Source organism: Rattus rattus, chromosome 4 (genome assembly GCF_011064425.1).
Source record: "Rattus rattus isolate New Zealand chromosome 4, Rrattus_CSIRO_v1, whole genome shotgun sequence".
In the NCBI taxonomy this organism is placed as follows: Eukaryota; Metazoa; Chordata; class Mammalia; order Rodentia; family Muridae; genus Rattus; species Rattus rattus.
In genome coordinates, this window is record NC_046157.1 from 100,638,869 (window position 1) to 100,649,318 (window position 10,450).

Sequence of the window (10,450 nt, forward strand, 5' to 3'; positions counted from 1 at the left end):
AGTGTTCTGATTTTTTAAAAGGAAGGGTGCTACAAAAATATTCCCAGCAGCAGTCTGCATTCATCGCTTCTCTATTTTTAAATGTTTTATTTTAAGATTATCGCATCTTTATTTTATTTATCTTTATTTCAAGGATGTGCTGAGCCATAATAAGATTGGTAGTTGAGGCTACACCAGATAAAATAACCAATGTCGTCTTTTAAAAATTAGAGTGCACCAAGGGTGCCTTTAAAAAAATAAAGATTTCCTGGTCACTAAGCAGTATCCCACTATCTTTTTTTTCCTCTTTTTTCCTTTTTTTTTTCTCTTTTCCTTTTTTTTTCCAGAGCTGGGGACCACCGAACCCAGGGCCTTGCACTTGCTAGGCAAGTGCTCTACCACTGAGCTAAATCCCCAACCCCGTATCCCACTATCTTGACAAACTGACTTTATATACAGTGTCTTTACTAACGAAAGGACTGTGCTCTCCCGGACTCCGTAAGAAATATCAGCATCACAGAGATAACCCTGCAGCCTTAAAAGTTGGCAGAGCGTACAAGAACCTTTTTTGACTAAGAAAATATTCATTAACCAAGATGATAATCTTATGTACACTGAAAAGACTTAAAGATGCATCCCAAGACGAAGAAATGTTCAAAGAAACACCTGCAGTGGTTCTCAGCCTGTGAGACCCCTTTGGGGGATCATATGTCAGATATACTTCATACCAGGCCTTTATATTATTATTCATAACAGTAGCAGTAACAAACTTACAGTTATGAAGGAGCAACAAATTGGTTGGAGGTCACCACAGCGCGAGGTACTGTATTAAAGGCTCTCAGAATTAGGAAGGTTGAGAACCGCTAGTCTAGAGATCTTGGATCCAGTGGAGAAAAAGGAAGAAATTGCATGTGACTGGCTTGGTAGCTCTGTAGTGAGGTAAGATTGGGGCTCTTGGTACATCCAACACTCTGTCTCAGTGGTTTGGGGATTGCGTCAAGAAATGGGTACAACTTACAGCAGCGGATGGCAAGACTTTCCCATGGCCAGGATGAGGAAACAGGGCTTTGAGCAGCCTGCTCTGTTTCTAGGCCCTCCGAATGGTAGTAGCATCATAGACCTCTTGACTAATGTGCTGTGACTGTTTTGTTTGTTTGTTTGTTTTCTTTTCATAACGGCTGTCTCCATAGCACCTATCTTAGAACTTGTGTAGAAGATGATCAATCAAGTATTAGTTTGAAATGAATAATTATTTGGAAAAAGACATCAAGAGCACCTTCCTAGTTTCTCCTGGCGCATCAGGGAGCATCTTAAAACAGTTCCATTGCTGTTTGTTCATCCAAGTTAATGTCCGACCTGGCTCTGTCAGCACAGCCTCACAGCACTCCTGAAGTGTGCACAGGGTGACGCAGCCTATGCTGCCTAAGATGCCTCCCAGGGAAAGACGTTAACTCTAAATTAAAGACAACATTTTAATGGCAATGTCCATGCAAGCTATCAGTCAGTCTTGTACTAAGCAGCCTCGGTTGTTTGTATATGCACAGGATAAGTACCGGATGGGAGAAAGGAAGAAGAAAGTAGAGGGGCAAAATCTGTCTCCATGGAACAAGTTTGCCTTAGAGTGGGTCAGAGTGGGGAAAAGATCTACTTTTGGGTGGAATTTTTAAAACCTGTCCACTCAAAGAACCATAACTTTATTTATCAAACTTATAAAGAGGATTTTTTTTTCTGTTAGTACAGTCCACCTCTTTATAGATAACCAACTTACATGGTAGTTTTGTTGCCTGGATGTTAGTTTCCAGCCGGGAAAACAAAAAGCATTTGTGTTATTTCAAACTCAATCACCGGTGACAAACTGAAATGGAATTTCAACAAGAAATTGGCTTCAAATGTGTTGAAGGGGCTAGCGATGTGAAACGAGTAAAAACAGCTCCTAGGTCTTAGGAATCATTGCTCTCCCAATCTACCCCGCCTGCCAGCACCCACGGTATGGTAGGAATTGGGCAATGCCATTTGAGTAAAGACCCAGCACTGGGTACATAGTTGTAGACTTTGCAGTACCCACTGCCCCAGTGACCTTGCTGGAGCCACTCTTTCTGTGGTTCACCCAGACCCTGCTGAACCATCCAGAGGTTACATATTCACTGATACTGCCAGGCTTCCCGCAGATACCGTGGCTGCCAGTGAAATGATCCACGAAGAGATGAGAATAAATCTTAGTTCAGCCCGACTTAGTTGGTCTGGATTAAACTCGTAGGGAGTCCAATGCCAGGCACTGGTGTATTTAAACACAGTGCAATATGGAGGAAAGCCTCCTGGGGCAAAACAATCCCTGGTACACAGAGGTTTAATTACATCAAAGTTCAAAGTATATGTCATTTCTCCCAAGAATATAGGTTCTAGAGATTGGCCATTTGTAGTGATTAAAAGCCTGGGGAGGGATCTGGCATGGTCTCTGACATATAAATAACATAGAGGTCATTTGGACCATTAGCCAACTCTGGCCCTGGTTGTGGGAGCTTTGTATGGTCTGGCCCTTCAGATAACACAGATCACCAGGCTGTTAATTACTTCCATTTCCAAGTTCAATGGATGGAAAAACGGGTTATATACCCCTTCGTTCAAGGGGACAATCTCGCGTGTTTAATATTCCTGTTTTTCCTTGAGGTCTGTGGGCACAAGGACCTTTGTGCTCCCAACAGACGCTACTACAGGAACAAGAGTAGCCACTGCCTCCTGCTCACCTGTCTGTGTGAATGCTTCTAATTGGCGGATCATAACCAAAACCCAGTAGGTATGGGTTTTCCTAAGGACAGACATGAACCATCATCTTACAATCCTCAAATCTTTTTTTAAACATATATTCAGTAGACTGTTTATCTAGGACTCACAGAAGATTCCTCATTGCCCTTTATTAGAAAGAGTTACACTTATGGCAAAACCGCAAAACGGACAGACTTAGAGAAATGTGGTATTTTTGGTTTCTACAACCTTCCGGTGGTAACCCTTATTTCTCCTGTAAGCCTAGCAGTTGCTAAGGATTGTGGTAAAATGAGGCTCGGTCTGACTAGTAGCTCTGGGAAAATGGGCAGAGTAACAGAACCCATGGAGAGCACAGAGTCTCCTATCTACCTCCTGCACTTCCGTGTCTTTAGAGCCCAGTGTGTGCGCATGCTCCTACAGAGGTCACAGGGTCACTAGCCCAGAGGACTGGGTCCCTTCTAGTAGCGGAGCCTGCTGCTCCTCTATTAACCATGTGGACGAGAGAACATCAGTCTTTGATCTTTCTGGACTCCCCACCCCTTCCGATTTTGACACCTCAGCAACTGGATCTGCACCCCCTGGGAAGGTGAGGTAAAGCAACGACACACGTACCGGAAGAGAGCAGGAGAACGATATTTCTGATTTTCCCCAAAATTATACAAATTAGAAAACACAGTTTTTATAACAAAAAAAAATACATGTTAAGGCCTAAAGCATTCGTAAGATGAATAAACGAAGTGTTCTTCTGAGGAATCAAGTGGGCAAACTGTGAAGACACCCAACCAGGAAAGAGTATCAGAGGACTGCCCTTGTCTCACCTGCGTTCAGACATCTCCTAAGACATGAAATCCACATGCAGGAACACGGCTTGCACACTCTCTATTACCTTGGGTCTAGCATGGCGCCTTCTGCACAATTATTACCCTACCTATGCTTTAAAAATTAAAACACAGTGGGAAAGGCTCTCAAAAATAGCCAAATGCTTTTCCGAAGCAAAGCCAGACAAGTGTTGGCCTCCTCTCATAATGACAGAAGGGATAGGGTAAGGGCTGCAGCCCCTTAGAATTCACCCAGCCAAGACAACATTCCTCTCCCTGGGACAGAAGGATTGTGGTACGTTTGCTAGTTTCATTTCTGTCTGAAAATGAATCCCATCTGGAAAAGTTCTCCGAGAATGCTTTAAACCCAAAAGCAGATGTTCAGAATGCAGACCTTGGGGTAGACAGAGAGGACAAAGAGGAGAAAGAGTACGAATTACGCTCAGGCACAAAGCTTATTTCTGGAACATTGGGGTGGCTCAGTATCAGGGTCCTATCGACGTCATTATATTCACAGATTAAAATTAAAATTCACAAAAGATGGCACAGTCATTGTTAGGGAAATTCACCAGTATTTATTAAAAAACAGCTAAACTGATCCATAAAGGGGTAACTAAATTATGCAAATTCACTTTCAAAATTACCAACAGTGAATGTCACTGAAAGGCTTGCAATGCCTGAACCCACTTAATTAAATTAAATTAAAATCAATAGTAAGGCAGATAAGCTATTATTGTGATTATTATTCAATAATACATTGATTCTGCATAATGTATTATGACCAAAACATTTGCAATTGATAGGCGTAATGATATGACTGGAAGCATGAAAACCTAAAATTCTGTAGTATAAAACATTAAAAAGTAGATCAGAAAATATATACTACAGGCACAGAAAGCACAGTAGATTTTTTTTTTCCTACATTAGTAATGAACAGCCAGAAACATAAAGGGAGGTGAATACCATTTTAAGTCTTATCTTCACAGTATAGGTAGCATCAGAAACTGTCAAATAATGAGCAGTAAAGTTCATAGTTGAAAAAAAAAACCCATAAAATACTATTGAAAATAGAACCAAGACCTGAATGATCTGCATATGTGTTCACTCACCCAAAATCCATTTGCAAAAGGGGTAGTTTCCAGTTTGAACCCCGAGAGGGCTCCTGAGGACCCCCTTAGGTGCGACCAGGCAGCAGGAATCCCAAAGTCCATCTAGAAGGATAACTGCTTCAGAACACCCGAGACATCAAGTGAAGGCAAGTGGAGACCAACGCCGTGAAGTAAGGTCGGGCAGGCCAGTGGAACAAATGCAGTCAGTACTGTCAGAGGACAGATGGACAGATCAGTAGAGCAGGACAGACTGGAGGGGTACACACGTGCTGAAGATGGCATTTAAAGCAAGTAGAGAGTGAGCGTTTATATAATAAATGCTGCCTTCACAATTGATAATCCGTTTTTAAACGTATTAGGACGTTGTATAATGGTCAAAATGTCATCTTTTGAATATTACTCTAGTAATTACTTTGAAACAACTGTAGATCCCTATATGATTGAAAGAAACAATAGAGATGTCCTGGCTGCTTCACTCTGTTTTTCCAAATTCTAAAATAGTGCAAAGCTGTGGTACAATATCCCAGGCAGAATGCCGACACTGACTTTATCAGGTTCCATTTCCCATGTGGACCTTCTGTAGCATGTCCTCTTCTGTAAAGTCCCCACCCCCTAGCTTGTATAATCACTGATCTCTTCTTCCTTTGTGGTTACTGTAAATTCACCGATGTCATGTGAATGGAACATAACTATTTACTCTTGACAATGCACACCCTTGCAGTATTAGTTATGCCCTGACATGAACAGCCAGTTAGCTGTAGATAATCCCCATGATCTTGCTTACATGTGTGTGAGTGTGCATATGTCTACTGATTCTATTAGCTGTGGGAAGACAGAGAAGACAATGTTTCTAGCATGGCTTGCGTTTATTGCTCTAATTCTACACGTTTGAGCTTTTTGCATTTTGAAACTCTGTTAGTAAGCTCATACATATTTATTATTGGTACGTTTTCCTAATTATCAGCCCTTTAAGTGTATGCACCTATTCCATCCTCCAATAATACTTATCTCAGGATGTCTTTTACCTGATATTAATACAGCTATTACTGCTTTTCCAGGCTTATTGCTTGCATGGTATAATTTTCCATTCATTTGTTTTTCATTCTAATTATTCATTTATATTTAAATATAATTATACATAACATGTAACTGTATTTGGTTTTGCTCATTTTATATCTACATTTTAAGTGCAGCAATCGCTCGATTAAAATTCAGTATAATTATTCATCAGTTCAGGTCTAGTTGCCCATTTCATTATACTTGGTTAACTTCCCATGTCCATTTACAATTAATAATTTACAATTAATAGTTTCCTATCTTACCCAAGATATAGAAATGTCACAACCAAACATTTCAAATTAGTATCATTTAAGGTCTGATAATAATCTCAGAATGAACTGCATCTTCAAATGCTATAAAATTCATAAGTCACATAAAATGTATGCTTCCATAAACTAACAATACATGATGCCATGATTAAAATCTGAATACAGGGCTCTCAAACGTCCACCCAGAAGGAGAATCCTGACAAGCGAGGTTGATCACTAGGACCCGCAGAACAGAAGGAGAAAACTGACCTCTGTAATTTGCCCTTTGACCTCCACAAGCATTACATGGCTCGTGTGCATGCACACCCACAAATTTTGGAACAAAAATGACCTCTCCAAACAAGCTGAAATAATTAGATGCAAATCTAACACAGCATGCCCATGGGCTAACATGCTGTTATATCTAATACTGAATGGACAAATCACAGAATAGCTAATGAGCAAAGAAAGGCACCACATTAATTGAATGATTTGATATAATAAATATGTCAATTCTCTTCAGGTCCCCGCAAATTTACATAATCCCAAGTGAAACACCAGCAGGATTTTTATAGACATAGACAAGGTTGTTCTGAAACTGATGTGGGAAGGTAGAGGAGATGCAGTGGTCTAAGTACTGTGGGCAAGGAAGACTGGAGGAGGAAGCACACCTGTTTGGCTATACAGGTGTAGCTATGGCGACTGTTTGGGCGGAAGAGATAGATCAGCCATTGCCTGCTTCCTGTTCTTGCAGAGGCCTCCAGCTTGGTTCTGGCACCTAACACTAGCTGACTCACAAACACCCATAACTCCAGCTCTAGGGGACTCAACACCATGCTTATTCCATGGTATCTGCATGCATGTTTTACATGCACACACACATATACACACACACCAACACACATACAAACACATACACATATACATATACAATCACACACACCAACACACCCACAAACACACACACACATATACACATACAATCATACACACACAACACACACACAAACACACACACACATACACATACAATCATACACATACACATACAATCACACACACCAACACACACACAAACACACACACACATACACACACACACATACACACACACACTCTTTTTCAAACCTGTGTCACTTTTACATGCACATCAAACAATGAAGCTACATAAAGAGCCCAGAATTGCAACCACTGATTTTTAGCAAAGATAACAGAGCCAGTCAAAGAACAGGTTCCCATCCCCCAGCAAATAATACTTTAACAATAGCATATTCATCATGGAAGGGACATCAACATGTTTCTTGCATCTTAAATGGACATTAAATGGAAATGAATCAAGTGCTCATACATACATAACATACTGATTTTGACTTCTGGACACAGAGGATAAGCTCCTGGAATGGCCAGGGGGGAAAAACTGTTAGATTTCATACCTCAAGTACAATTGATAATGTAAAAAATCTGGTCATTTAGACATTATCAAATTTTAAAACATTTGCTATGAAAGAACCATTAGAGAAGTGGTTCTCAAACTTTAGGGTGAGACCCACTTGGGTGTCGAATGATCCTTTCACAGGGGACAGATATCAGATATCCTGCATATCAGATATTTACATTATGATTTATAACAGTAGTAAAAATTATACTTATGAAATAGCAACAAAGTAATTTATGGTTGGGGGTCAGCACAACATGAAGAACTGTATTAAGGGGTCGCAGCATTAGGAAGGTTGAGAACCACTGGGTTAATGGATGAAACAATATGGTCTGAGGATAGTGGTCAGGTTTGCAGGTTGTGATGTGACAAAGGACTCATTTACCATTATAAGAGCCTCGGAAGCTCAGCAGTGAGAAAACAGGAAACTGTGTTAGAACTAGAGAGGCATTTTATAGAATGAATACATATGGAAAACAGACAGAGTGCACTTGGTGTCAGACAGTAGAGAATCAGGGAAATCCAATGATGCTGTCAGTGGGGAAGCCACAGGAAGCCATCACTATCAAACTCACCCCATTAAAATGACTGGGAGAAAAACCAGTGATGATGGCTAACGTAGGCTGTGGTGGAAAGGAGTTGGTTCGTGGATAGATGACTAGTAAAGATGTATGACGCAGACATTCTTCTTCTTCTTTTTGTTATTGTTAAACCACGGTAACTTTTATTTCATTTCTTGTATATTAGCTGTTATATTCCTATCACTTGTAAGTATGAAACAGTGTTTCATCCATATATTGCAAACATTGTATCTAAAACATGAATAAACTAAAAAATAAAGGGATGGTTTCTATGGGACTAACAATCATAATTTGAACTGTTTATAGTACCTTAGATTGAGTGGGATAGGAAAGAGTAATACTGAGTAGTCCTTGTTCTGAGTCTAATTAGCACTTGCCTAGCTCTTTAGATGGGAGATAACAGCCTAAAAACACTCCTCTGTATATTGCTATTTAGATGTCTTATGAGAGAACTGAGCTTAGTTAGTGAGGAGAGGAAAGCATTGGTGAGGATGTTAATCATTCAACAGAATTAAAGAAGACATGGGTGTGTGAAGAACAATGGCAACTGTAGGACTCAATGAGGATACTGATTATAGAGTAAGGTCGAGCAAATACTCGATATTTGCAGTATATGCAAATACAGTTGAAATTTTTGGTGCAGTTATTAATAGCTATATTTGAATCTTTGGGACACAGACATTCTTAAAACGGAGAATGATATGCTAACGAGCAGTATCTCTGAGGAGTTCTTGCTCTGTTCATGAGGGCTCCACGGTGGAAATGGTGTGGCTATTATTCCACACCAAATGCCTGGACAAAGCGTGGCACACCGTTCTGGAAGACTATGCAGCAGCAGAAAGTAATGACTACTAATACACGCACCAGCCCAGCGGAGTCTCTAAAGAACTCTAAGAAGTGGGAAAACCTCAAGATTACTGTAGTAACAGAACATCACATGCTATCAAATACGTGCCCTGATGCTAGGAATGAGTTGCACTTTTTTGAGTCATTGCTGATAATGTTCGAAGTTTCAAGACAACTAGAAACAACCATAATGCCCAAATTAGGTGAAAAGTTAAATAAATATGTAATATTCACAACATGAAATAGTATGTACAAAGGCTTGATAAGGAGGAATTTCTACAAGTTAATGCTGAGACAGTCTATGTAACATAGAATATATCTTAAAGTCGAAGACCAACACATACACACACACACACACACACACACACACACACACACACACACACACACACACATCATGTAAACATGACACACATGACTCATCGGGCTACACATCTATGTCATTACCCTTGTCTACACAACAGGATTCCCCCAGTAGACAAGGAGCGCTTTAAGGCTTGAAACCTAAGGACGCAGACCTGATACCTGTGCTCAGTAAGCACCTGCTGAACAATTAGGTAGACGAGTATAAACCTCGGGGTTAACCGTAATTGGCCAAGTGGAGCAGAGATAAGAACAGCTCAGCTGTTCCTCAGAGATTATAACTAGCAATTTCCTATGAATGTAAGATGCTTATAAGTCTTTTATTATTAAATGGTTCCCATCTCTTTAGTCCTTATTTATTGTGGATGTTTCAGCCTTGTTATTAATGTCCTTTTAAATCCTAATAGAATGTTATCCTCTAGTATATAAAACTGTCAGCTTACTAAGGACGGAAGAAGCAGTTAAGGTTGTTGTTATGAACACAGCATTTGATTCACTATAGAGCAGTTCCAGACAAAGGTCATGGCGAGTGTGCAGCAAACACAGCGATGTCCATTTTAGCTGGCAACGCCTTTTCATTTCAAAGCCGACATCACTACCTAGATATTCTTCCACAAACTCCTCCCTGCCGCATTGTAATTAATTTTCAACTTTTGCAGCTACCCGGTCCAGTTATGATCCCACCACTGTCACCCCTGACACAGTAAAAAGTCCATAAGAAAGCACTCGGCTGTCAGTTAGGAGGAAATCCGATCACTTCCACTTCCATAGCGAGTGACCTGGATCACAAAAGAAAACTAAACTAAACAACCTCATTCTGGGGGACATTCCCTAGTGCCTGCCTCCCCAGGCCAAGAAATGGGAGCAGAGTGGAAGGTGTTAAAAATGGAGTAGCCAGCCCTCCCGTGATTGACAGTCTAGACAGGAGATTAATGGGATAGATGGCAATCGGAACTCCTAAGACCAACTTTAAAAGTGGGAGAGAAGACCATAGTTAACCGACCAGGGAATTTGTCAACATATTGAGAGAGATGAGTGGTGAGGTATGCAAAGGTCAGTTGGAAGGCCCAAGAGACCCAGGGGTGAGTGCTGTGGTATCCCAAGACTGATGATCCTGGTAGTCTTTATTTACTGAGCTGCTACAAGCTATCAGTACTTCCTGATGATGTAAGCTAGCTGGATGTGGGTACTGAGCAAAGAAAACTGGGACCAAGGAGATCTGAGTCTTCCTCTGAACCCTGTTTCTAAC